We start from the raw sequence: 25,383 nt of genomic DNA, 5'->3' as shown, positions 1-25,383 counted from the left end.
TGGGAAGTTACTTTTTTACCCACAAATCAAAATATACAACAATCTGGAGTCTTTTAACCCTTTACACCAGAGCTTTAGCTGTAATGTTTAAATTCTTTAAAGTATTGTAACTCCTGATGCAATTAACACAATTCCAGCAGATTTTAAATATATCTGAAGAGGAGAAAACCGCCTATACTCTGTTGTGCAGAACTAAACAGATGTAAAGCGTTTACATAATTCAGCTATTGCTCAAAAGCTGCTTAGTACAGACATGCAACATTTTACAAATTTAAAGAAACATACACAACACTTTGGAAACATAATAGCTATGAATAGTCACTTTTTTTCTTAATGTTGGAATCAGATCAAGCATCAGTCTTAAGTCTTATGATAGATCAAGATAGATCATGTCCTTCTTGACAGCTCCGGTGTTGAACTACGTTCACACCAGCCTTGCATTTAAGAGACCAACTCCAATGAAAAGTCTATTTAAACACGTGTAAATCTGTGTTTCGGGATTCTGCGTTCAAAACTCTAACGTTCACGGATCGCTATGCTAGTTTCTACGACTTTTCTGGCTCTACATACTAAACGTGCAGCCATTGAACATGCATTGAAAGTTAAGCTTTGACCCATCAAATATTTATGTTTTGGGTGTCCCCAACTTGTTGTTTTTTTGACATGCTGGCTGTTCCAATTAAATCAAGACTCCCCAACCACCGGTACCAGGACGTAGACCGCACCGGTATCCTAACCTTAACCCAGTACCAGACGTGGACCAGTTCCGGATGCAGTACGAGACGTGGACCAGGCTAGGGTTAGGGTATCAGTACCACCCGTGTCCCGAGCTTCTGTCGGCGTCCAACAAAACAACTGGACCCCTGATTTAATTGGATCAGCCAGGACGTCAAAAATCACGTCAAAAAGTGACGCGGAGGGTCCTTAACCATGTGTCAATATGTGACGATTTGAGAATGACAATGTGTTGCCCTGTTTGACACACAGCAGTAAAGGGTTGGATTGAGGGCGATAAACCACCAAGTGGTTCTTGAGCGCGGCTGTGTCTGCTGCTCACCACTCAAATGTCAAATGTAGAGAACAAATTTCATAAATCTAGGTGTGTGACATCTAATAAGACTTAAAATTCATACATCACTATTAAATCAGAGTCCCTGATTAGTCTGGTTAAACTTGCAAGTGTGTTCAGTGGCCACATAGGGTACGTAGAACCCCCAAACCGTCATAGGAACTTTTGTATACGCGTGAGTGGAAGATATTTGACTTTTCAGTGGAAGTGGCGGCTTGAATTCACATTGCAGAGGGCGGTGTGTACGTACCTTCAGAATTAAAGAGCAAACAGCATCTTGTTTCCATGTTTGTCATTTTATCCCTTAATAAAATCCAAAACATACTAAAATATAGACAAGTACTTGACAAGGGTGTACTGCAATGCAACACGTATAAAAAATCTGTTTGTGAATGCATAATATCTGCCTCCTCTGACCTTGAGCCCTCAGATATAAATAAAGAAGTTTTATTCCTCTCTATGCTGTCATTTTTTTACCACCCACCGCTATCGAGGGCGCTGGAAATTACTTCAGTGGTGATGCATCTTCAGAATGAATGAGCCTCTACAATCTGTGCTGCTACTTTCATAAAAGCTTTAATTTAATAAAAGTTTTTTATCATATTCTCTATTTCTTTTGTAGTTTTGGACGAACAGATTTTTTTTTTGTCATATTATTCCTGCAAATAAATTACAGCCTATTCTGATGAAAAGCTTCTGAATGTCTAATAGTACCATAACATTTCTTTACTTTTGAATATTTGAATAAGGATTAGGAAAGAAAACAAATTACCTGAAGTTTGGCTTTGAAAAGAGTATTACTTTTTTTTTTTTTCAAAAAGTGAGGATCGAGTGAAAGAAGCTCATATTTCTAGTATAAAATAAAATAAAATTAATCTTCGTATTTAATCACAGTCTTACCAAGATAATATTAAGAGAAAGAAACAAGAATAGAGGATTTATGATCTGTTTATCCTTTAGGCAAATGCTGATTAAAAAACAAACATAATAAAAAAGTCACACAGCTTAAGAATGAGAAAATAAAATTACTATTTATTATTTTTAATATTTTTGAAAACAAAATAAATTGCCCACTCTTGAGTTCCAATATTTTAACTACTTTTTATGAAAAATAGACAAGGATAAATAAGAAATGTGCTGCTTGCGTAGGTGGTACATTTAAAACAACACTTCAGTTTTTATCTCTTTTTTTTATTTTTCTTAACATCAACCAGGTATGTGACCTTAAAAAAAGTAGTTTTTTTATGAAGAGAAGAAAATGATCATATTAGGCATCTTGACTCTGTAACCACTACATCTTATTAGAAGTTTGGTTGCAAGTTTGATAAATAAAAGTTAAAATATAAATATGTTTTTCATCTCGAAAGCAACAAAAACATGTATACAGTATTTAAACCCAATAATACGCAATCATCTACAAGGACATATTAAAAACACAGTTTTTGTTGGAGTGGGTCAAAAAGTACTTAAACGCAAGGACAACCTGAGACGAAAATTAAACTGACATGAGTAAACCAAGAAACAAACGAACCAAATTGGCATTCAAAACAAAAACATCAGGATGGTATTGAACTGAAAGACCTTTGATAAAAATGGATTGACTTGCACAAGATTTTAACATACTAAAGTAGTCTTTTATTAAATTATTATCTTGGAATTAGTCAAGACGATAACATAATAGGAGGAACAATCTAGATGAAGTTGGCTCCATAGAAAGAAATCAAATTAACATTCCCTTGTTCCCCTTTTCCTCTGCCACCCACAGTTGCTTCTCCCCGCTCTTAGAACCAGGAAGAACTCCACAAGAAGGCAACCTCATCTTTTCTGTGTTTTTAACTAGTTCTTGCAGCATTTTTCTCACAGTAGAGGACCTATATGTATAAAAATAATTTACAATTGAAATTGCATTGTATTTCTCAATGCAAATCAGGACCAGAAGACAACTAGATGCTCAAAAAATACCCAGACTGATGAAATGGACATATTTTCAACTCCAGCTCTTAAGCATCAATTTGCAGACCAACAGATTTATTAGCTTCTTAATTTTCCTCTTCTGTGATGCTATTTAGCTCAAAACTGTACGGCTTGACAGCTCCAATATTGCACGCCATTGTTTTGCTACGCTGTTAGCTTGCGGTTGTGAGAAGCTATAAACTAGTAAAAGAAAAACAAAGGTTTGATAGATAAATTAGCAGAGCTAACTTCTGCGTCAACAGCCCCGCCCACAACCCAGAATCATATCTCTAATGAGCTGCATAAAAACTGTTTTAAAAGACAAAACAGACTTTGATTTTGGCTAAAAACTGCATTGTCATAATTAAAAGAACACTAGGAACAATTTTACAAAAGAAAAAATATACATTGTTGAAATGGGACTTTAAATAAATAAAAATAAAATATTTATATAATACACAAAACTAAAATAACAAAACCAAATAAGGTGACTAATGAACTAATTGTCATTTGTTGCCAAACTATTAATGAAAATAATAAGATAAGGATTTTGGACACTGTGGAACTCCGCTTTTGTATGACGCTGGATATTACCTTTTACAACAATTTTCTAACATCTGATGCTACATTCCCACTGGATATGTGACAGACGTTTCAGTCATTAACTATATAATCACTGGAGAGTGTGACCCCTCCCCCCTCATGCTTCAAACAGGAAGTACCCGCTGGTTCCTAGTATTCAAAATCTCAGACTTTTGCAAAATCGACAGCTATAACTCAGTCATCTTTGTCAGAATAACCGTTCCTGCTCTGATACATTTTTTTAACATCTTTTTGCTAATCCAAATTTTTTTTTTTCTTTTTTTACGATATTATTCCTTTATCGCAAATTATTCAAGTTCTAAACTGACCTATCAGATGCCTCAGTGAAAGCATGGTTTCACCTCAAATGTTTGATTATCAACGCTTCCTCAGTAGAAGAGGTGTTGACTTCAAACAAGCTCACTCCTGATTGGAGACTGTAGTTTCCCTAAAAACGTGACTCAGACTGTCACAGACTGATCACTGTCATCTGACTCCAGATGGCGGCGCCCATAATTTGCAAAAATCATTAATGGATTTGACCTTATTTCGCTGGAGGTAAGTGTCACACCCCACTTCGTCCAGTGATAATAATGCATGTCTATGGTACTAGATGCCAAACGTGTGTCCTTAAAGGGTCACCAGATCCTAAATCAACTTTTTTTGGCTGTTGATTTCTATAAATGGGGCTGAAAAAGTGCTGTCTATTAGTCATTGACAAATGAAAATCAACTTGTTTAATTCTTGAAAATATAGCCCAAAAAAGTCTGTGTGCTGCCCCCTACAGGTTGAATTGATGTATTACGGTTGAGTTTCGTGATTGGTCAAACCATTTAAGACCCACGTGATTTCAGAAGTCTCCCGTTATGATCTGCAGCTCCAGTCACGATAACAGTCATGCTCCCCAGCTCCACCCCTCTGACCGGATTTTCACATTTTGGATGTGGGTGGAGTCAGCCTCCAACTTCCCTGTTTGGTGATCCTTTAACTGCCCATTATGTCTTCACTGGATGAGCAGGAAAGAAAAGGGGAACTTTTAGCTCGCGTTTAACTGTCGTAGAAACCTGCGTTGTGACGTGTGAATATGAGAGTTTCGAATGTGGAATCCTAAAATGTGCATATATACGTTTGCAAAGATTTTTCATTGGAAGTGATCATGTGAACACAGGTTGCTTAGGGCGGTGTGAAGGTAGCTTAACACATTTATGTGTTGTCTCAGCTGTCTGCTAAATTGGTGAAGTCTTTGTTGACGTACAAATGCGCATGAACAAATGCAAACCTCAGTCTGTTTGGTTCTTCATGCCTAAAACCGCAGACTTTCCTGCAAGCTTTCCTTTTCATTACTTTCTCCTCATTCAAGTTGCTCAAGGGCAGACACAAGAGAAGCCACGGTCAGAAGCACCAGGAAACAGCAGCAGACCAGACTTGTCATCCTCATCATTATAAATCATCTGTACATTCTGGACCAGCATACGCAATAATTAGTTGTGGCTGGCATGAAAATGTGCACTTGGCTGGAGGAGATGCTCATTTGTGTCTCTGGCTAATGACTTGCAGTTAAACTGTTTGCCTAACACTGAAGGAGTTCCATTCCCCACTAGTCCAACCTGTGTGTCTGGACTGCGACCAGACTCCGATACCCATTTAAGCCTGAAAAGAATTGATTGTTCATATGTGGTGGTGATATTATCAAACATCAAAATTCTCATCATTGTTTGGAAAATACTCAAATTAGATTTTGAATTTCAATGTATTAGAACCAGAAATGGGAAAAAGTGAGTGGCCTGCTTAAAAATGCATCACTTATGAAACTGTGGAATATCGTAAAATATGTTAAATAAAGTTTTCACTCCGGTTTGTAATTGCAGGAATTCTGAAGAAGATCATGCAGTGCATAGAAATGGCATTTCCGTGTTGAAGAAAACAATAAGCAAAGACATTTTTCACGAGCAAAGGCTGGGGAGGGGGACGGTGCCGGCAGCAGGGCTATCATCATTCAACATGGCCCTGTCCCTCGCGCTGTCGTTTGAAGTCTTAGGTTTTCTCCCCGACTCCAATCCTTCTAATCCTTCCACCCTTCTCCCGGAATCTAAAAACACAGCTTCTGCAAGAACAGACAAAAGTATCTTTCTACACACTATGCAGCTGTTCATTACAATATTATTAACAATCCAAAATCTAAAGGAGAATCAATTTATTTACTGCTGATTACAGATCGACAATCTCACTATCTGATCAGCCATGCTCTATGATGTTTTTGTTTTCCTGATAGCACCATAGTGAACCATTTTTATCACAATCACAAAGTTGTCTTGTAAATACTTCATAGCATCAGGACATCTAACTGGTCAGTTGAAAAAAATATATGCTTTTTTTGTGCACAGTAAATTACAGTTGTAGTCCTAGATAGATAGTAGATACTTTATTAATTAAATTGGTTGTGGTAGGCAGCACATACAAGACATACTGCCTAATAGTGGGCAGCAGCCACGACATCTGGTGGCACCAAACGCCCACATAAGACGGGGTACAGGAATAATGTCAAAAATCAAGCATCTTCGATCTGTGTCGCAGTAGATAGATTGAAGTACAAGCACAAATACATCAACATAGATGCACGTTGATTTAACATAAGACAAAAAGGGCCATACAAGTAGACTCCCACATGTCCACCCTGGTGGGGTCATCGCACAGGACTCTACGGCACAGTTGGGGGGGAGAAAGAGAGTCAGCAAGGCGTTAAAATCTAGGAAAAGAGGTTGGTGACCCCAAGGACCACACAAGATTCCAGCAGTTCTCTTCTAAATATAACGCAACTCACTTCTGAGCTACTTCTAAAATTCATTTTTATTCTGTTGTTTTTTTTTTTTTATTACACTTGCATTTACATAGATTTAAAAATGAAAATGTCTTAGAAACATATTCATGATACATGAACTTTAGGTAAGTTTAGGTGACTTCAGACTTACTCCAGTTCAAAGATCATTAATTTTGTCAAAAATGCTGCAGATTTGGTCATTAGTTCAAATAGTGACAAGATTTGTTAAAAAATGTGTAAGTTGATTTTTCTTTAACATGGTACAACATAGTGAAAACTGAACATTTTGTACATGAAATGTAAGTCATCATCTGAAAATGTAACAATTACTAAGATTAATTAAGTGCTGAATATTTTTATCTGTTTCCTAGCTTGTTGTCATTGTTGATAACTATAGTGAGAAATCAGTGTCTTTACATAGAGAAATATCATTATTCCTTATTAGGCAAACTGAGCTAATTCGTTATTTCAAAATGGTAGCCCTTTGTATGAGTCAGTACCCATGAGGCTGCTCTCAGTTTCAGAAAGGTTGGTGACCCCTGGTCTAGGGAGTGTGCCCTTGGCCCAGGAATTCCTGATTAGAGATGCTTGTTTAGATGCTGGCAGACACAGCTCCTGCCTGTCTGTTGAATGTCCTGTTTGGTGTACAAACCACAATTATTCACTTTTCTTTTGTAATGTGGTCTATTTTCAAATAGTTCGCCCGTTCTATGAAATAAAAGGGGACACCATCCAAACGTCACTACCAATTTCGAGTCCAATGCCGGTTGTTCAAAGTTTGACCTGGTTCATCCATCCATCCATCCATCTTCTTGACCGCTTTGTCCCTTCCGGGGTCGCGGGGCGCCGGAGCCTATCCCGGCTACTGAAGGGCGAAGGCGGGGTACACCCTGGACAGGTCAGTAAACGTTATTTTTTTGTATTTAGAGCTCAAAAATGGTCTTAGAAAAGTGCATAACCGTGAATGCAGATACTAAGTAGCCCATTTACTTGAGTTTACATAGAACTTTTATTGGAAAAGGCCAATGGTGGTGTGAAGGTAGCTTCAGAATAAAGTTATTTCCTCTCAAAATCTGCTTTTTGTTTTTTAAACATTATAAAACAAGAAAATTAAATGTTGTTTGCTCTTGTTTATTTAGCTGCTTATGCCTTAGTCACAGTTCGACATGGTATAGCTTTCAAAGGCACATTTAATGATCGTGTTTCTTGTACATAAAGCCCAAAATGGTCATAGAATCTTGCACAGCGACTCGTGAACACAAGTGTTGGGAATGTGGTTCATTGAACACACGTCGCCGAGGGTGGTCTGGACCTTAGCTTGAGAAGTGAAACTTAAAGGGAAAAAGAGACTTTAGTTGTCAGAGGATTTGCTTGGTCTGAACTTAGATAGTTTTCTGTCTTTGTTTGTGGCAAGAACAAATGTGAATCACAGCAAACAAGACTTTTGTCGTTTGTCATGAATGGTATTGTCCCATTTTATGCAAGGTCACACTCTCTTAGCCTCGGATGACAAAATAATCTGAAAACCTTAGAGACAGCTCTTGAAGACTTTGTGTTATTTCCCCTAATCTTCCCCTCTCTTCACCTTCTACGGCCCTCCTTTTCCTTTATCTCCATCACCCCTGCAGCCTTCTTTTTGACTTTTTCTATAATCTCAGCAGAACTGCTGGTTTAGAACCGCATGCTGTGCCACCAGCTGATATTTGACACAGGCCAGCCAGCATAGTCAATACAGCCGTCTAATTGAGTGCCACTGGCTGCTGTTTATTGACAAAATAAGACCTGGGAATTAGGTGTTTCTCCGTTGGGGCTTGGCGGGCTCGCAGTCCTCCTACCTGTCTATTGTTGTCTGCTTTCCATCCATCACTGGTTCAGCTTGGTCAGTTGTCAGTGTCAAAGGGTATGCCTTAAATTGAAAAAAAAAAAAAAACAACTCTAGCTTCCTTCTGTTGCACAAGATGGAAGTGGATGTATAAACTAGGAGAAGAGGAAATGAACAAGAGAGAGGAGACGATAAAATGGAAACGAGAATTTCCGTCATTGATGTGTGTATTTGTGTGTGTCCACGAAAGTACATTTACTAGAAGAAGTAGCTTCAGCAAAAGGGCTGTCAATGAATAAAGCACTCTTCAAGACTAATTAGTGTTCATGAACCTGGATGCTATCGCTGTCACCAGACAAAGATAAGATCCACGTTACCAAAGCTCTCTTTGCCTCCAAAACCAAAGGCTGAACCAAGCGTAGAGCAAGGACTCAAACACATCTCGACTACTGCGTTTATTATTTGGCTAAAGACCCACTGCAATGAAAATAGTGTTTTTAACATGTTCTTGTAGCAGTTTTTCATAATGAAGGACATACATGTAGAAATTGAGCTCAAAACTGTATTTCTGAGTATGCCTTTATTAAAATTGTGACGAATCAGGAGCAGACAAAAGAAATATGAGTCATAAGCTTCCTGCTCTGCTCCATTCCGATGTATCCACTTGCAAACAACTAGAACCATGTACGTCTTTGTCTTGCTCGTCCAAGCTGTCCTCTGGCTCAAATCTGTGCACCTGGATAAGATCAACGTGTCAACCGTCCCGCCAACAACTCAGAGGCGAATTTCTAAAGAACAACTGACGCTCTGCAGACACTATGCCCTATACCAAGCGAGTCAAACTCAATTGCACAGGGGGTCAAAATCCAAAACACACCTTAGGTTGCGGGCTGAATGAGATAACGATTATTAAACACACTAAAACTACATTTTTAAAACTTTAAAATTGTTACTTTTTTAACATTACTATGAATTAAAACAGGTAGGAATATTATTCCAGAATAAATCAACTTAAACTTTAAATAACATTCAATATTTTACGCTCCATAAATATATTTCGTCAAAATTTTACAAGTCAGAAATAAGCGCAAGAAAAAAATCAGACCATTAAATAACAATAAAATAAAATGATCTGGAGGGATGGATATTATTATCCAGAAGGCCGGATCCGGCCCCCGGGACTTGAGTTTGACAAATGCTCTAGACAACAACACAGGTTTTCCTGATTTTGGCTAAAAACACCATTATCTTAATTAAAAGACCACTGGGGAGACTTTAACGTTAAATCAAAACATGACCGGAATTTAAACCAAGAGGACCTGATGGCAGACAAGATGGCGGAAAATCATCAAATTCTGCAAGATTTAAGAGTTGGAGCCAGTTTTAATAAACTTTTATATTTGAATAAATGGTTTAGTGTTCAGGATTAGCTTGATTAGTTTCTAAAAGGATATTAACAAAAGTGTTAAGAATTTGTAAAACTGTTTAAATTGGAGCTTTAGCTCCAGACCAGTGTTTACGTTTAACCGCTGTTAGCTTCAACCCTGATCAAAATGACTCCGCTTATTCTGTCGCGGAGAAAAGCATCTTTGTGCCAGAATATAACCCCTAATATTAATAAAACGTTGTATATTGGTGAAAAGCCTCTATAAAGTGTCACTTACTAGCACAAAGTTGCTTTTCTCTGCAGATTAGCTAACTCACATCGATTGCGTATGGAGTTACAGTATGTCAGTGAGCATTGTAGGTTTTGACAGTCATCTTGGATGTTAAAGGTTAGAAGCTTAAAGTGAAAATAAATAAATAATAAGTCGCTTCTTAGTATTTTTCAACGTGGGGGGTGGGGGTGTTGATGTTCCGGTTCTGGACTTCCTTCCGGCTAATGATTTTTGTCCGCCTACTTGTCTGCTATCCGGTCCCCCTCCTTTAAACAGAAGGTAGTAGCTTAATAGTAGCAGCTTATGTATTTTTAACAGTAAGTAAGCTTACTTTAAATCTTGATTCAGTTATTGTCGCTAGAACTTGATCAAACACAACCGCCACCAAATGTCAAAGTATCAGCTGAGCTCCCTCAGGTGATTTGCATCATGCTCTAGTCTGCTCTTTCTTCCCCCCACGCTAAATCACCAGGACCAGGTGGGAGTGATAAGGGTGAGATGGTAGCACAACCGCCTGGAGGACTGGATACGCCATGCTAGCAAGCCTCGGGCTGACAGTGATGAATGAGCCATTCAGGTATCTGATAATTCGTCACTCACCGGCAGAGAGGGGTCCATTAATCAAAACAAGTGTGTCAGAGCCGCATTTTCAAGCACAAAGCCCTTTCCTTACACCACTTTTAATTCTTAGCTACTCCATTTTAACGTGACTTGACTAGAGCTGGGAGGAGACCAACAAGGTGCCCGGTCTGTTAGTGATTCACCTAAATGACGGTTGAAGGGACAGGCGTGCCCGAGCATTACAGAGTGCAGCCGGAGGAATCGCCATCCTGGCAGGCTGCTCCTGGAGAGACGGGAGAGCTGGAAGTGAGTAGATTGATTGATCCATTGCCGCTGTAATGCATCAGGAGTTCCCCAGTGGAGAAAGGTGGAGTGTGAAATGCTCAAATCTGGATGGAGGGGTACAAATCAACAGCACCAGAATCTCCAGAGAGGTTACTATTACTGCTGCTATATATAACAATAATCTTGTTAAGCTTCCATTCCGGCTGGGAGACGTCAAGGGGTTTGGCTCAGTCAATAAGTGACCCCCTCAGACAGTAAACAATTCAACCCACTTTACTCAGGCAGGTGCAAATACATGTTTATTTACTTCATTTACATTGAATGAACACCTTCATGTGTAAATGTGCATTTTTTATGGACACTAATGAGACATGTACGGTGGCCCTGAAGTTCAAATCACACTAACAAATCACTCAATGCAAACAGATAGTGAAGATCACATCGGCAATTAGAAAAGCAAAATAAATGATAAAAAATAACTAAATAAATAAATAAATTCCAGAATGCAATTAAAAAAATGAAACAAAACTGGAAAACCAAAGTAGTTTACAGATATCAAAATTAAATTCACATTTTTTCAAGCAAGTTTGCTTCAACAAGAATGTGTTGATAAACATCCTGACCCATGTGGGAGGAGCTACTGATGAAAGTATTTTAGCCTCATCGCCACATGAAAGCTAGACTGTTTATTTAATCTATGATGCATGGAAAACACAGTTGATGTTGAGAGATCCAGTTTATTTATTAGGAAGAGCTCCACAAAAAACATTGGCTAACATGTCTTCATATCTGGGTTCATGAGATCATTCAGAGATTCTCCCAGTACAGTGAAGTTCACCATCTACTAAAGGAGCTGCGTCTGAATGACGGCCGCTTTCAGCGGTACTTCTGTGTCTCTGTGACCTAGTTTGAAGGCATGCTGATCGAGAAGAGAAAAAGAACAATATTAAATTGGACAATCGTTTTTTGTTGTCTTGATAGACAGATGAAAAATATTGCAAAGTTCTGGAGTAGAAGAGATCTTCTTCCATGTTGGTTTTGGACTCCACCTGCACAGGCCAAAGCTGAGTCCCTGATTGGCTGACGCAGCGTGTCTTCTCTGCCAGAGTTTGGATTTTTAACCACTTGATGCGCCACAATATATTGTCCAAAATGCCTTGCTGCCAGACCAGCACACCTGATGCTTACATTGCGCCGCAACACTTTCTGTCCATTGACTTAACATTGAAACTGGACGCTCCTTATGCATGAACCACATTTAGTGTGAACGTAGTTTAATGATCATGATGAGTATGTAGTATATCCATTATTGCTTATTGCCAAATAACCTTCGGTTTAAACTTTTGATAAATGTCAACATCTAATCAATGTTACCATATAGTATGTACTTTCTCCAGTTCCTAATTGTGATTCCTTTTTTTTAATTTAATTTTGATGTCTGGAAATAAGTTTTGTTTTCCGAAACATTGCAATGTTATTTTGTTTATTTTTTTTCTGTAACTGTGTACATTTGTAATATTGTTTTTTTTTGTATATATATTTGGTTTGCTTTTTCTACACATTCTTACACCCAACTCGCCATGAACGCATGGTTCGGGGCCCCTCTCTGTCACTTTTTTAATGACTTGGGTGTCCCTCACTCGTTTTTTTTGATGTGCTGGCTGTTTCCATTAACTCATGGGTCTCCAACCCCTCGGGACGCAGTACTGGGTTAGGGTTAGGGTAGCGGTCCGGTTTACGTCTCGAGGGTTGGGGACCCCTGGTTAGCTCATGCTTTTTTCCCCAGTTTTTGACCCAGTACCAACTGGCCCTCAGACCAGTAACGGTTTGCGGCTCAGAGGGGGAGATCCCTTTAATGGGAATAGCCAGCATGTCAAAAAACGACGAGTTGGAGGACACACAAAACGTCAAAATGTGATGCTAAACAATACATTTATATATGATGAATTGGGAGTCAGAATGCGCTGGCTTTTTTAACTGAGTCTTTAAAACGTTTGTGATTTGTTGGTGGGATTTACCCCTTCAGGGCCACCGTAGATATGATTCTCTGCAAATATTCGCTACTAAAACCATTTGGAATCTTTATGCTCATTTGGAATTCATACTAAACTCATTAAATGACTTATGCTGTCCTACCCCACCCAAATGAAGGTAGTATGAAGGACTTTTAGTAGGCTTCCTAAAGAGAAAAAAAAAACCAACAAAAAGAAAAGATGGAGGCTTTGTCCTCTATTTATAACTGCGTGTGTCTTTTCATCAAACAAGAATTGTGTGCTTTACTTCTCTCATAGGCAGCACATCTGCAAAATGAAAAGAAACAACGGAAACGACCTCAGTCGGAGCCAGACTTAAGTGAGACGTACAGGGATAACAACAGATAACAAAACCGCATGGCGGAGCAGACGTCTTGGCTCATGTTTATATCGTGCGCAGCAGACGTCCTAGGCTCAGGCTGCCTCGTGCCTCATCCCTCACTGCCTCTGTGCTCTCACCACTTTACCACACAGCATCATTTACCCCCCCAGAAAAGCAGGGGAAATTCGCCTCAGAAACTCTCAGAGTGACTCCATCAGTCTGTGCCTGCCTATCTGCAAATGCCAGCTCATTTCTCAAGCTAGGCCCCCCAGTTGGACACCAAACGCTGCTAACTGCTCATTCTTATGCACCCCTCCTGCCAAATAGTGCATCAACTAGGATGAGGGAAGAGCCCGAAGTTTCCCTTGACTATATATTCTGGTGTTTTGGATTTATCAGAGAAAATGAACCAAAGTAGTTTGAGATGGGGTTTTTGGAAAATCACTTTCAAGTTCTGAACACCTGAATAGAATGAAACGAGAGTTAAATGCGTGTTTGTGAGGACTCACTGGGACTGTTTTGCTCTGCATATGCATATGGTGCCAAACAATGGCCAGAAGTTTTGAAAACTGAAATACAACAACTTGAAACTGTTGGCTGAAAAAATGCAAAAAAAAGTTATAATTGATAATTAATGGAAAAGATTGTCATCAATTCACCTATTCTTAACATTGGAGTTTTACTTGTCCATTGGCGACCCCCCCCCCCCCATCTCATACACCATGATGATTAACTATTTGGGGAAGAACAGCAAAATGCTGCATTAACTTACCAGTATTGAATGTTACAATCAAATATTTAACATTCGAGGGGTCATATTATAATATCTGAGCAGTTACTATTCCAAAATACAGTTTTGAACGTAGTTGTACAGGATGAATATGTTTTGTTTGTCCTGTTTTAAAATTCTGGTAGTAATTATCCTAAGTTTCCTGTCAGTGAATGCACTGCGTCTGAAGCTCCCATCCTTATCATTCTGATTGGTCCTCCATGTAAGCCCCGCCCACATGTGTCAGAAAGGGGCCAAAAGACTTCTCGTTTGAATGAAACAAACAAAAAAGTTTTTTAAAGTGGAAAAAAAAAAGGTTTGACAGTGAAAATGTGAGTTTTGAAACTTAAAAGCTGAAGATTGGAACCTGTAAAAAAAAAAAAAAATCAAGGTTATATTGGATTTCCAGGAAACCATAATTCACTTTTTCATAGTCTGTTTTTGTTTTTAGCTTTTTGAGTTTCAACACCAGTTTTTCAGCTTTCAAGTTGTTTAATTTCGTTTTTAACATTTGGCCCCAATGTTTCCACAAAAGCTGTAGCCTGTCACTTCCTGCTGTTTGAATCAAAGTAGCCTGAGAGCTCAGGGCTTCCGAAAATTTCTATCTCAGTTCTGTCCTATCGGTCTCTCTTAGGGTTGTTTGGTTGGCACAGCATAGTGGCCTTGTAGCTTTTCTCTGTGTCTCTGTGTATCTTTTACTCACAGCTGTTTTCTGCTGCCATCTGTTCAAGGGATTCTGATGCATCCCAAGAAACAGGACCCTGCCAGGCCGCACAAACCCAGCCTTTTTACAATTCTGACATAAATGAGATCTGGGTCCTTTAAGAAGCAGCTGAACTTTTCTAATTTAGTCTTTAGTTCTAGTGTCTAAGACACCTCTAACATAGTAAACACTCAAAGAACACATTTGGCTGTAGTGAAAGTAAAAAAAAAAAAAAAAGTAGTGTTTTCTTGCTATATTGCGGATCACCTTTCACCGTTCCGGTGTTTCTGGATTATTTTCAGTGCATACATTTATTTATTTTTTTACTCTCCATTGTGTTCTTTGTCCTGATTGGCTGTATACCCTGTAAATTGATGTCCTTCATGCCGCGTCTCCTGTGCAGATCGACTGTATAATCAATAGACTGAGCAACCCCTCCCCTCTTGTGTTCCAAACAGGAAGTACCCACTGGTTGCAAGAAGTTCTTTAGACTTCCATAAAGAAATAGGTAGCTTTACTCAGTCTTTTAATTAGTCAAAATAACCACTTTTGCTGTGATACTTTCATCTTAGCATGTTCTTTCTAATCCTAATGTTTTTTTAAAGATATTTTTTCTTTTTCGCAAGTTTTCAAGTTATAAACTCACCAATCAGATGCCTCAGTTAAAGCGTGTGGTGTCTGCTGGCCCCGCCTCGAACATTTGATTGACAGATTCTCCCTAGCTCGCTTTCAACGGGAGGGGTGTGGCCTTTAAACAAGCTGGAAAAAGCTCACTCTTGATTGGTGAAAGTAGTTCCTCTAGAATCGTGACTCAGTCCGACTCAAACTAATCTCTGTTGAAGGGTTGCAATCCGCTGCAATATGACGGTGACGTATCAGGAAGTGATGGCGAAGGCTGTGGCTGGATTTCGTGAGGGCTGGAGGTAATGCATTCCTAATGGGGGACATCAACATGGTATGTCCAGTTCTTATAAACGGTCTATGGTACAGAGACTTGCAGCTCACCGAATCCACTTAAATTTTCTATCGCAATCAGATCCTAATACTAGACAGAAAGTGAGGAGTTTTACAGCCTTAAAACATCTAGAATCCTACTTTGGGGATTTATTTTTAGAACGAAGTGTAGTTACTCGTTTCCTATTGGTCAGTTTTTTACGAAATTAAAGTATCAGATGCTCTTTATAAATTTATTTATGAGCTTAATTCATTTATTTATTTTGTAATTTAGCTTAGTCCCTAAACTAAATTAAACAAATGTCAAAATAACTTTGATTTGTGGAAAAAAATGTCAACAGTAGTCATTTTTCCCAAGGAACTTTAGTTATTAGTGAATAATGGGTTGCCAAAGAAATTAGTATTCCCTTGAGTAGCTATAGAGAGTAGATAATCAATCTCTTGAAGATTTACTGATTAATAACTTTCTTTGTGTGTATGTGTGGTTGTGTGTGTTTACGAAGCTGTTTTTCCTTTCAAACACTTACTATTAAATGAAACGCTGCTTGCCAAATAGTTACTCTTCATTTGTGCTTTTGTAAACAAAGAACGTCATCTTGTAATGGACCCAAATGCAACAATCTGTTGATGAGTTGGACTGAAACTAAAATGAACCATGACTTTAGCACTTCAGAACAGAACCTGAATGTGACCCAAAAACAAAAGAGACATAAAACAGGAACACAGAACGGTGATAAGACAGGATCTGGCATAGAGCAACAAAAATCAAACATTAAAAAACACAGAGGAATAACTGACTGAAACAGAAACAGCTGTGGATGCCTGATAGTTAAAATGTGGTGTTACAGTGGCTGTGACCAAAACAGGGACAGAAATTTAACCAAAAGAGCAGAAAAAAAAACCCCACAGACACCAATCCTCTCAATATTTAACGTTTATTGAGCCAGACATTTTAAATTTCATATTGAATTCCTTCCAACAACTGTTTGTTTGAACCATAAGGCACACCGCATTATGAGGCGAAACAAAACAGTCATGCGCCGTGTTATTAACTACTATACCCAGAAAGCCTAGAGGGGCAAAAAAACAGGGGATCGATCAGACAAAATACAAAACAATACTTACCCTTTTTTAGTTCAGTATGTTGAGGAACAATATGTATCTCTCTGCGAGGTTTCTGACTTAGTTGTAGTCCTCCAGAAATCCATCAAGTGTTGCTTCATACTAGAACATTTGACAGATTTTTGAGCGAATGTGCCACATTAAATCAGTTTCAGGTCATTAAACACAACCAGAATTGCCAAATAAGATGCACCGGATTGATTTTAAGGCCGACTGACAATGTTTGAGAAAATCTGATTTCTTGTTTGGGGCACCATATGGTTCAAACATTAACTGTATGAGAGAACTTGACTGAGTGAGTGTGACGTCATCCATGGAAAATTGCTTACTTCCAGGTCCAACCAAATAAGTCGATAGAGTCACCATTTTTGAAGTCAAGTTGGAGCCAGATGCTGTCAGTAAGCAGGGATTGATCCGAGTATTGCTGATCAGAATTGAGGATTTTGGAAGTCCACGCCCTTACCTCTTGAAAGTCTCTTGGGAGAATCTGTCAATCAAATGTTTGCCATATGTTGTAGTAAAAAAGTTTTGTTGAATTTCCCCACCTGTCAATTAAAAAAATAAAAACATGCCCTAAAATTTGCATTTTTTAAAAATCTAATAGAACAAAAAAAATTAAAAATTCATCGTATTTGTTTTTTTTACACCTTTTAGAACACAATTTTTTGTTGGAATTTTGAACATAGTAATCATTGGAAAATTGACTTCTGAAACCACCCCCGAGTGGCCATTTGAGCAACTGAAAGATTTGCTTTTTCCATGTTGACTCTAGTTTATGAATCAAAGGTGAAGGTTTGGTTTTGGAGAAGCCCTCATGTGGGTGTGTTCAGCAGCACAAAAGTTTTAAATGTAAGTAACAACTTTTTAAAGATTATAAATTCGCTGTTGTTATGTATATTTGAGCGCTGGAAGCTCCGCGCTAACACTAGCTGACTTGGTGGTGTTCAAATTCTTAGACACAAATTTTCCATAACTCTACGTTTGGAGGGCTAACTGTAGGGGTAGGGAGAAGGGAAGAATTCAGATTGGGCCATAAAACCCTGTCCACCTTTGTCAAGGGAGGATTCACACATCGATATAAGGGTGGGGTCATTTGGACCCCACAAGGGTTAGATGACGCATCCTAATAAAGTAGAATATCCAGTAAGAATGAAGGTTGAAAATCACACAACTTCTATAAGTAGACAATATGGACGTATTACTGTTTACTTCTACCCAACACGGCATGACAATAAAGGAAATCTAAATTTTATCTTGTGCCAAAGTTTGGCTGCCTTGTTATTATGTGTGAACAAAAAAAACCTCTGCAGGAGAAACTTTGGAAAGAGTAAACAAGGACGTATGAATGTTCTGTCAGGTTTAACAGTGTCTTCAAACAGAGGTGCAATAATCATCTCCTGACCACTGCAAATAACTGTCAGCTGGGTGAATAGTGAGCAGTTTTCAGTGACGGAGAACTCCACAACGGCTGCTGACAGGTTTTGACAGTTTCCCCTTGGGAAAGTAGCTTCACTGCAACACATTTAAAGGAGCGTGGCGGGTTACACACAAGCATACAGGAACAGCACTTCTGCCCTCATCAAGTGCTCCATTTCTCAACACATGTTAATAAAGCTGTCATCTCTTTATTCACTGTACTCGTGTTAATAAACTCCTTAGGAAGCGCTACTCTTGACTCATATCAGATCATGAATGAAGACATTTAATGTGTTGCCGCTCATCTTTAAAGTTCTTATAGTTTACACATGTCTACAGTTTATAACTTCAGCTCTTATGCATCAGCGTGACTCCAAAACGCTGTCATCCTCTTAGTGTGAAACCAGTTCAGCAGGCAGAGGCATTGCGTATTCATGTCGGGTTTCACAGCCCCTGGAGGTCCTCTCAAAGCCCATTTTACAACAAGGGACTTTCATTAACAGCACTTTCCTTTGTGCCATTCTGGAACCATTTGGCCTTTTGTCTGTCATTTCAGGTTAATTTGTTCTGTCAGAGATGAGGAGTGCTCAGATGAGCGCGCACCTCTTCTTCAGACGACACTACGGTGTATCAAAATGAAGATAAGAGAGGAGAGGGCGGATCAAGGGCCCCCTCTGCATTCACAAACTACTATGTCCACAGCAGGAGGAGATTATACAGATGACTGACAGGGATGTCATTGATTAGAATGGGGAATGTGAATCTTGTGTTATAGTCAATGAGAGTTGTGAAGTATTAGCCAAGATCTTGACTTTAAAGACAAAATCCAGGAGACACCTCCCGTGTTTTCGATTGGATTTAAAGACCAACTCCCATGACGATTGTGTTTTTGGTGTACTTAACCCCTGTGCTGTCTTATGGGGTTCAGATGACCCCATAAGACAGCACCAAGATATTGATATGTGATCCCTCCCATGACAAAGGTGGACAGGATTTTATGTCTGCCACGGACACCAGTAAAGAAAAAAAAAAAAAACTTGCAAAAAAAAAAAATGTTCAGTGCACTGTGTTGTGGTGTCCAGATGACCCCACTAACCAGCCAGCAAGGCCAAATAGGCCCCATATGGTTCAAAATTAGGCAGAAAATGTGGGTCCCACCTGTGTTTGGCCACATTGACTTAAGAGGAACTCAGTGGATTGGCTCACTATGCTAGCCAGTCGCCAGGAGGACAGCGAAGTGTGTATCAAGCTAGCGAGCTCTGCTGCATCGAGCTAGCGAGCTCCGCTGTAGAATGCTAGCGAGCTCCTTTGTATCATTCTAGCAAGCTCCATTTAAGTGAGCTAGCAAGCTCCGTTTTAGCATCCTGGAGAGCCTCTTTGTAGCATGTTAACAGGCTGTTCTGTAGCAAGCTTTGCGTTAGCGAGCTCTGCTGCATCGATCTAGCAAGCTCCGCTGTAGTATGCCAGTGAGTGCCGATGTAGCATGCTAGCGAGTTCTGTTGTAGCCAGCTAGTGAGCTCCGTTTGAGCAAGCTAGCGAGCCCTGCTGTAGCATGCTAGTGAGCTCTTCTATAGCAAGCTTTGCTTTAGCAAGCTCTGCTCGAAACTGCAGACAAACTCACTTGGGGGCCACATTTTCTGCGCACTTTTAAACCATATGGGGCCCACTTGGCTTTGCTGGCTGGGTATTGATGTAAACATGGCTAGGATAGAACAAGGGTTAACATGTTCTCGTAGCATTTTTCTTAAGACAAATATGAAGAAAATTCATCTAAAAAATTGCATTTTTGAGTGTTTTCTAATCAAATCACGTGAATTGGGAGCTGGTGAAAAAAATATTTTGTCTCAGTGATGTTGGTGCTACAATGTTGACACAATTAATACAAGATAATTGGAGTGGGACTTTCAATACCACATACTTTTAGAATTTGAATTTCCTTTCTCAAACTGTTATCTAAATGTAATGTTTGGATTTTATTTGACAACTAGCACTTTGCAGGGATGATGTCCACCACTGTCACAAGACACAGTACTCCAACCAGGTCAGATCGACTCATTGTGTTCTATTTGTTGACTTGACCCCAAAGTACTGCTTGTTTGGTTGCTGTACTCCTTGTTATTCCACTATTGGGTATTAATAACCTGGTGTTCTTCCAGAAGGAGTGGCAGGTGAGAACAGTGTGGTTTTGCTGTGAGTGACAAACATTATGACACCAGTTGTCCAACAATTCAACAACCTATCACTCCTTAATATAACCAAAATTATGGCTATATTAGGAGCCCACAAAACTGTCAATGATGTAGGCAAGACATGTTGTGGTTGCTAGTTGACAAAGAGAAACACCCAACTTCGTGTGTGAGAATCTACAAATATATATAGGTATCCCTGAATGGGGACAATGAGCAATGAATCCCTAATGTGTTCTCTGCATAATTTAAAACATAGTGTGCTTTCGAGTGAAGCCTAAAAAGTTAATTAGTACCCTTTGTCTTGCAAGCTTTTTTCTATATTTGATTTAGGGTCTATTTTGAACTCATGAGTGGCAGCACTACATAATTATTTATTCTAAATGATTCCCTTTATTGATCCCCTTTTAGGGTTGTCACGACTGTTGGGCAAAAGTGAGATATATCATGGACAGGTTGCTAGTCTGTTGTAGGTCCACACAACACTCACATTCACAGCTATGGGACAACCTAGCCACCAATTAACACAGCACAATCACACATACTCACAGTCACAGCTAAGGGTCAATTTAAAGTCACCAATTACCTTATAAGATATGTCTTTCGACAACTGAAGTACCCAGGGAAAACATCGGGAGAACATGCAAACTCCACACAAAATTGTCCCAACTGGGATTTGGTAGTTTCTGACTGCAAAAGTACCACCGTGGAGCCCTTAAATGCCTTCCATTTTATTTAAATGTTACAAGTTGCTTCAGTTGAGCAACTGTATACATTATTGGAAAGACTGTCGGAATCAAATTAAGGAATTTTCCTTGTGAGGAAAGTAGGATAGCCTCATTTGTTGTTTCTCAAAGAAGGAAGTAAAGCTTATTAGTGAGCTTGGAAAAGACATCCTCGGCCTGATCTTCTGGGATTCTATTAGGTTGACTTTCTATAACACAGTTATCAGTAAAAATGAAGTGGGGAAAATCTGCTACCATATTAAAGGAGATCAGATCGTAGATAGTAAATTAAATACGCAGCTCTCACTTAAGCAGTTTTATTAGGTTGTGAGGCGTTTTTTTATTTCACCACAGGGAGGTTTCCCTTGATTATTTCAGTTTTCATTGCTCCTCAGGTTTGTCTGACCAGGAAAGAGATGCGAGTCATAAGCAGAGATTCATCAAAATCAAGGCCCTCCAACATGTAAAAGGAACTATGATTTTCTGAAGCAATCTTTGCAGCAGAAGACAAACTGAAGTGTTCTCCATAACCACTGACGGATTTCAGGAAACAGACTGTCAGGACGGCTTACAGCATTAAAGAGGAGGTAAGATGAAGGCGAACAGACAACAATTCACCTAAAGCAGGATTTTAACGAAAGTGGCAGTTCTACCTCCATCTTCCATAATAGAGGAAAACAGACCCGCAAGTGGAAGGAAATTTAAATTTACAACACAAATGGAGGAAAAAATGTAGGCTAAAACTGCAATCATCTAGTTTTATGTGAACGCACCTTTTATGACAAACTAAAATAAACTAAAATGAAACAAAAACACAGCTGAAAGAATCTAATATGCACTTCTGCTTCATCACATCAACCTTAAGTTTCAATGCTGCTCTCTGTTTGGTAATTTTCCTCCAGTCTTTGCTCTTTTATTATTGACTATCCTTAAATGCATCCCAAATAAGAGCATGTTGAGATAAGGGGCCATTTTGAATGTGCTGCTGACACAGGAACATTTCTGTTTACTCATTTCCAAGGATATTCTAAAAAACACTTTTGTCAGAGCACTGTTATTTTGCAGCACATTTTCTACCGTCAACAACTTTTTTTGGTCTGGTGAAAATGGTTATTTAGGACACAATAAAACTAAAGAATTTTTACTGAGGTGTGGAAAATAAACATTGTGATCGTTTTTGGAGATGATGTTGCATTTTAGCTTAGTGTTTGGGTAAAGCCATGAACATTTTAAGATAATAACTTAAAGCTAGATTGCTCACAGTTGCTTTTATAAGAGGTTTTAACTCTTCCGGTAAGGTCCAATCAAAAAATATATATGTAAATTTGTTTATTCAAAATAACACTACAAAAATTGTCAAATTTTCATTGTTTCCTCTTACTGTGTTTTCTAAAAAGTCTTAATTTTTGTTCAAAATAACAGCTTATAGCCTATTTGGAATAATTCTTGCTGTGTTTACTGATTATGAAAGTAAGTATTTTTGGCATCTGTCAAAATATCAGTCTATTTTTATATGCTACAAATGAGGTTGGTTGTTATTGTAAATACGCGGCTAACATGTAGCACTGTTGGACTGTCTTTTTTTATGTGTTACTAACAAGTTGGAGAATTAGCTTAGTCACAATAATGTTTATTTTAGTGGTATGCTTATACAAACCAAGATTCATGTTTTTGTACATTGAGCTACAGATTGCAGTATAATTTATGTTAAGCTTGTGCTCCTGCAGATACTTCTGTATGCATAGTTCTACTCTGATAAAATAGTTTCTGTTTTTTTTTTTTTTTTTTTTTTTTTTTTTAACCAGAAAGTCAGGATGCAAAACTAGCTAGTCTGAAGCTGAAACACCTCCTATAAAAAAATAAAATAAAATGTAAAATTTTATAATTCTGCCATTCCCGCATTGTCAGAGGAAGAGTAAACTCCCAATTGTAGCATTCTGGAAGTACCTGTGCTCGTCCTGCTTCTCGCCACCTCTCCTCTCTCCTATCCTCCTCCCCTGTGTCGGTACCACTGCCCTTTGACTCCTTTTAATATCCAAGTATAGTTTTGAGGAGGAGTGGGCTATGTCACACACAGACAGGCCGCAGAGAGCAAATTCATTATTCAGACCTTTCTGCTGGCTGCTTAAGCTACTGCCTTGCAAATTCCATCTCTTAGCTGCTGGAATTGAGATTGTGTCCTACACGTCTATCATGACCCCATTACACCAACACTTTTACCAAGCCTTAAGATGAAAGTCGCTCTTTACTGTGTCTCTGGTTTTACATGAGTCAGAAAGAAGATTTAACCTCCTGTAATCACTTTGTACCACATGACAGCACATTTATTCAAACACAAAATGTTACTAGTTTTACTTTTGAAACATTATATCATTACATTGTTCAAGTTTCATTGTGTGTGGATGTGAACGTAGCATCACATTTACTAGCATAAATCCAATTCCACAGATTTTTTATGGTATTTTACAGCACCAATCATTGATCCAATTATTATTTTTTAAAAACTGTTAAAGTTGAATCTCTTTGAAATGTTTTAGTTTAAAACAGCTAAAAGCTTAGTTTAAGCACTGTACTTTGATGCGACATCTTTCTCCATTTTCAAGCCAACACCTGCACTCAATCCCCATTTGGTTTTGTCCCAGGCAGTGCAGATGGGTCATGTGGAGCAGTAAACAGCACTGTTAGCCTCACCGGGCTTAATCTATTGAGCTGTCAGGATGAGGAAGAGGCACAACTGTACGAGAAAGGGGAAATTTATGTAAGTGTCGCACTAACGCACGCTCACATCACATCTGTCTGTTCATCGCACCCACACACACACATGCACACACCTTTTTGTTTCCTGCAATTACACAGGTGGTACTGAGGAAGGGAAGCAGCCACTAATCACTCTTCTTTTTCCCCTTGGGTTGAAGTTGAAATTGTGCCAAGTGTACAAGAATTAATGCATGAAATTATCAAGCATTTAAATTTAACTGATCCATGAAAAAAAAAAATAATAATAAAAAAAGCCAAAATAAAAAAAGGGCAATGCAACAAAAAGGTTTGAAACATCCTCATGAATAAAAAGCATTGAAATGAATGAGTAAAAGCGTTTATTAAAATTCAGTATGACAGTCAGAGGACTAGCAGACTTTCTTCTTCCTTTGAGCAGCGTTTTAACTATTTCAAGTTTCAAGGCAATGCTGTCTATTTGAGTGTTTAGAAGCAAAAACATCCAGTTTGTCCTTAAACGAGCTCAAACATCTCTGTCAAATGTTGACGTTAGGATTAAATTGGTTAAATTCAGAACGAGTAAATTCAGATATCTGTGTAAAAACATGTTTTAATGAGTAGTAAATAATTCAAATCAGGACAGAAGGCTCTCATTATTTATTTGGTGCTTTTAGCACTGTTCCTTTGGTCGAAGTAGTCATTTAAAAAAGAAACAGATGTTTTGTGTCTTTTCTCTTTTACAGGGATCAAGCTGAAAGGCAAGTTGTTTGAAACAAAAGGCAATAAATGGTCAACAAAAAAAAACAGGTTACCATCGTTTTTTTTTTCCAATCATCCAGTTTCGGTCTACAAACTTAGATGCTGCTTTAGTTTGATTACCTTAGAATGGCCTCAAATGGGCAGGCTTGCTAAGGTCAACGCTTCAGCCGAATCCGAATTCTTCCCCTACAGTTTCTCCCTAGCCCTCCAAATGGAGAGTTATGGAATAATAGTGTCTTTAAATTCAGACGTTACTCCCACTCGATAGTTGCCGGTCAGCTATGTTAGCGCGGAGCTGCTAGTGCTTGTAAATACACAACATCATTGTCATGCTAAAACAAAAAGTCATTGCTTACATTTAAATGTGAACTTCTGAGCTTCAGAGCGCACCCATGTAAAGAAAAGTTCTTCAGCATGCCACGGAACACTTACTAAACTATTTCAGACAACACTACCCCTCCAAATGCCCCTACAGTTGAAAGGGTAGCGAGAAGACGTAGGGAGAGGGGAAGAATTTGTATTCGACCTTAGTCACAATTGTCCTTCTAGGTGGACACATGCAATTAATGAATGAAACATAGACAAATCTGTACGGACATGAAGGTAATCTGTACAAAATAGCAAAGTTGTAGACTGATTGGTGAATCCATATAGAAAAAATGTTCATGCCAGTTTTTTTCTGTGGGCATGCTGCAGGCGACAGGTCCACACTTGAGTCTTGTTTCCACTGAGCGGTCTGGTATGGTACGTCCGATCCAGTATTTTGAACATTTTCATTGGAAATTTGACCCAATAAACCAGGGGTTCTCAACGTGCGGCCCGCGGGCCAATGGCAGGTTGTGTAAAGAGTTTTTGTGGCTCTCAATAAATCATAACCAACAGAATATTGCTTGAAAATAATATTTTTGTTTTGTGGTGTTTGGCGACATCT

Source organism: Oryzias melastigma, linkage group LG19, assembly GCF_002922805.2.
Source record: "Oryzias melastigma strain HK-1 linkage group LG19, ASM292280v2, whole genome shotgun sequence".
Classification (NCBI taxonomy): Eukaryota; Metazoa; Chordata; class Actinopteri; order Beloniformes; family Adrianichthyidae; genus Oryzias; species Oryzias melastigma.
The sequence above is the reverse complement of the archived record's forward strand: the minus strand, read 5'-3'. Positions refer to the sequence as shown.